The 4413-nt window shown below is 37.8% G+C and overlaps 1 non-coding gene across 1 annotated transcript; it reads right to left on the bottom strand.

Annotated features, from left to right (window-relative positions):
- Nucleotides 1-1145: 1145 nt before the first annotated feature.
- On the bottom strand, nt 1146-1218 carry TRNAA-UGC (transfer RNA alanine (anticodon UGC)). Its single transcript has one exon. It is a non-coding gene; the product is annotated as a tRNA-Ala (tRNA).
- Nucleotides 1219-4413: the final 3195 nt, after the last annotated feature.

Raw genomic sequence — 4413 nt, forward strand, 5'->3', positions numbered from 1 at the left:
AAAATGGAAAATGTGGCATTTGAAAGACAGAACAATGTCCTTATTTCATCACTGATAAGATGTCCTGCTTCTCAACCCTTGATGGACTGATGCCTCTACAGCTTGAGTCTTGCCCCCCTCCCCATACTCCTCTTCCTTAACTGCAACTACCAGTGTTTTGTGACAAAAGACCCCTCTCCATAGATAGACCATGAGGACCATGAGGCCAGTTGCAGTGTGTCTCTTCACCCCCCACAAGATAAAAATATCTTACTCCATTTGAGATTAAATTTAATCTTGCTGGCAAATGTAAAGCTGCTGTACTCCAGTTTCTTAAATACGAAAGATGAGAGATGAAGCAAGACATAGCATACAGGGAGATCTTCCCAGTCATCCCAGAGTTCCAATGAGGCCACAGATCACAGAGCTTCATTATGATTAGAGTCACGGTCGTATTAAATTTAAATTGACAATGGCTTGGTTAACCTTACAGTTGACACAATTCTGGATTGAACACACTGTCTCCTAGAAAGAAGATCTCTGCTTCATATGTGCACACAGCAGGTGTTCATTCTTGCACCAGTCCCCACCCACTGTCATTTGCTGTTCTTAGTAATTTTTGAAACTTTTTATTTTGCAAAAATTTCAAACTGACAGAAGTGTTGCAGTCTTGGTTAAGAGAACTATGTAGCTTTTACCCAGATTCACCAATCTTGTTTTGCGTGAACATATGTTAAAAATTTTAACTCATTGTTAATGCAGGAAATGGGCAATGTCACAACCAGTTCAAAGGTTCATTTATAGATCAGAAATATGGAAATGAATTTGCAAATGGATGCAAAACTGGCTTCTTGCACAAAGAGGGAGGGAAGGCAGCTGCATCTCCATTTGACAGAATTTATGTACAAGAATTATTTTGCTTTGCTATGATGACTCACTAATTTTTAACATTTGCTACATCTCCTTTATCATTCCTTTTTTCTCTAATTAAATTTTTCCGAACCTTTTGAGAATAATTTGCATGCATCATGCCCCATAACCATTAATACCTTTAATTCATTGTGAATTGTGAAAGAAAACGAATTTTCTTTCATAACAAGTTTTTTTTTTTTTTTTGGTTTGTTTTTTGGGAGGGGGGAGGTAATTTGGTTTATTTATTTATTTGTTAGAGGCACTGGGGATTGAACCCAGGACCTTGTGCATGCAAAGCACGTGCTCTACCACTAAGCTACGCCCTCCTCCCTCCCAATAACAAGTTATTAAATTCAGAAAATTTAACATCAATACAATACTTTTCTTTAATCTATAATCCATGTTTTATCAATTGTTCTAATGACATCCTTGATGGCATTTTTTAATCTATAGTACTGAATTCAGTCCAGGGTCACATATTTCATAGGGTTACCATGTCTCTCCTTTTTTTATTGAGGTATAATTGACATACAATATTGTATTAGTTTCAGGTGTACAACATAATGATTTGAGATTTGTATATATTGTAAAATGATCACCACAATAAGTCTAGTTAACATCTGTCATCATACATAGTCACAAATTTCTTTTTCTTATAATAAGAACTTCTAAGATCTACTCTGAGCAATTTTCAAACATGCAATACAGTATTATTAACTATAGTCACCATGCTGGTCATTATGTCCCTGGGACTTGTTTATTTTATAATAAACCATTCTCACCCATTTTACCCTCCTCTCCTTCTCTGGCCACCACCAATCTGATCTCTGTATTTATCATATCTTTTTAGTCTTCTTTATATTTTTTACAAAATTTTGAAATCTGTCTATGTTGGAAATGATGGCATTTCTGTATTTGTTTGTTTGGGTATGTGTTGCTTCATTTATGATAATGTCCTCAGCTATTACGTCAAAAACTGCCTTTTTTTTTTTTTTTTAAATGCATTTCAACTCCAAAGCTATACTGGGGGGAAAATAGCAAGCATAAATCAGAACATCAAAGTGAGTCCCACCATGCCTACAGTGTACAAATAGCTGTTGATGAGTTTGCCATGCTTACTGAACTGAATAAGTATAAAAGCTTTTCGTGTGCATTCCTATTTTCAGGCCCAATGCAGTACGTTAACCTCAGAATATCAAATTGAATCAGGGGTTCTGAGAAGAGCTGCCTGCAAAGCAGTTAGAATGACACTCTTCATTACGCTATCAAGATTCGGGTTTCAGACAACCATAACTGGGCCTTTTCTAACCTCTCACCTACAGTCAGATACACACAGTGACCCAAATCAGTGATTGCGTGCCTCTTAAAAGTGAAGTCCACTGAGGCCCGTAAAGCTGAGCCCGAAATTGTTCAGAAGCACCTTTTCTTGATGCCATTATTCCTGGCGAGGCCCAAATAACCAGCCCCTGCGAAGCTGCTGGCCACACAGTATGTCAGCACATATTATGCAGTCTGGGGCTGAGCGGATGTGTCAGCTGCCCATTAGACCACACAAAAATAGAATTGCCGGGCGCCTGAAGCATGAAGCATGATATTAGATAAAGTGATGAAATTTCACTCGATTAAAGAGCCAGGTCAGGGACAGTTACCTCAGGAAATTCCTTTTTTCCTCGAATATTCTCGCAACCTTGATGAATTTATCATTTTCTTGCTTATTTTTCATTATCGTCTGGGGCTTTATGAACAATAAAATGTGCCCTCCACAGGCACTGACATATTGGAGTGATCAGAATCATAGGTTATATTGATTCAAAGAAAGAAAGGAGGGGGAAGACGGAATTGACATTGCTGCAGGTCACAAGCCCTTGGAAATGTTGGATTGATTTGTTTAGACAGTTGTTTGATTTCTCTCTCTTTCTCTGGCTGTTTTGGGTTTTTTTTTGTTTTTTGTTTTTATTTTTGTTTTTTCTAATAAAAGGAGAGGAAAAAGAACAGAAAAGGATAATCTTTTTTATTTTAGGCCAGTTGAAGGAGAGGAACAGAAGCATATGGCTTGACAGAAGGTTTTATTTTTATTTATTTGATTTATAAAGACAGGAGAGAAATGCTTCTTGCAAAGGGCTTCTTTTATCAAAAGGACTTGCAGGCTGAAAGTAAATGACTGCATACCTGCCTTGCTTCTTAAATCTTGGATGGAAAACCACAGCTAGTAGGAGTAAAACGGTCTGGTTGTTCCCCTCACCCCCGTAGGGAAAAAACATTTGGTTAATTAGTCCTGTACTCTAACTTAATTTCATTTATAGTAACATTTGAGAAGCAAAAGAAAGGAAAAGTGAGTATTCGGATAACTGCAGTTTCACCCTTCGAGCTTAATAATTCCTCCAGCCCCTCTTCCTCCCCTCCTGTCCTGCCAGTGAGGGAGGAGGTTCTTAAGTCAGTCCCAGTGTCCTGGGACATCCCTGAGGGAGCGGTACTGAGGCCAGCTAATCAGATCATGTAGAACTCTAATTCAGTTGGTTCAGCTGCTCCTTCTTTGGGTCAGAAAATCCACAGTTGCAAATGTGCTCATCTGGAGGGTTGAGGACATTTTGGAGGTATAGGCTTTTGGCAACACTTGAGGGTCATCACACAACTCAGTAAATAATTGAGGAGCCTTTGTTCAATCAGTTTCCCAGGCCATATTTCAACTTTGGTGCTCCAGTTTCATTCTGTGTATGTAGGCTGCTTGAGTTTTAAGATTCCTCTTTCTCCCTTCATAAAATAGAAATATTAGCATATCATACCTCTTTTAGCTTTTAAGACTATAATGAAGATGAAATAAGGGCATCTGTTTACAGGCATATTGAGTTTTTAAGAGGAAAAGTATTATCCAGATTCAAAATGGTGTCATGATTATATTAATTTTTAATACTAGTGGACAAAGAACTGTGTGACCCAGTGAGCTGCGCTTGCTTGGAATGTGAAACAGAGACACACTTGAAATTTACACCTGCTTTTTTAGGAAATTCCTTATGCATTATATGAATATTTCTGTTTCTATTAGTCAAACTTCTTTTATGACAGCATTTCCTAGGTAGGAGTTGATGATGTCCAAGGAAGAAATATGTTAAATGATAGCCTGGTGGGATGGACAGGAAATGCAGGCAGGCTTCTTGGGTATAATACTGGTACCTTGGTGTCTTCATAATTAACAGAACAAGAGTTAGAGGGCAAAAAAATTTTTTTTTAATTACAGGAGAAAAAGTACAATTACTTGCTACATAGAAATGTTAGACAATTGCTTTTGGATCCGATCAACTGTAATCTTTCTTGTCTTTTTCCCCTGGAGCCAAATGGGGTTTTGTTTTTTGTTTTTCAAAATATTGAATTGGTTTGAAAGATCAGAAGGCAGTTGTGCTAAGTTTTCTATTATTAGCATGGAAGTGATAACAGCTTTCTTATCCCTTGGGAGAGGAGGTGGCAGTTGGAGGCTGAGGAATTCTCAGTGTTGTATCGGCAAGCTTTTCACCAAAACCAAAGCAG

Source organism: Camelus dromedarius, chromosome 10 (assembly GCF_036321535.1).
Source record: "Camelus dromedarius isolate mCamDro1 chromosome 10, mCamDro1.pat, whole genome shotgun sequence".
Lineage (NCBI taxonomy): Eukaryota > Metazoa > Chordata > Mammalia > Artiodactyla > Camelidae > Camelus > Camelus dromedarius.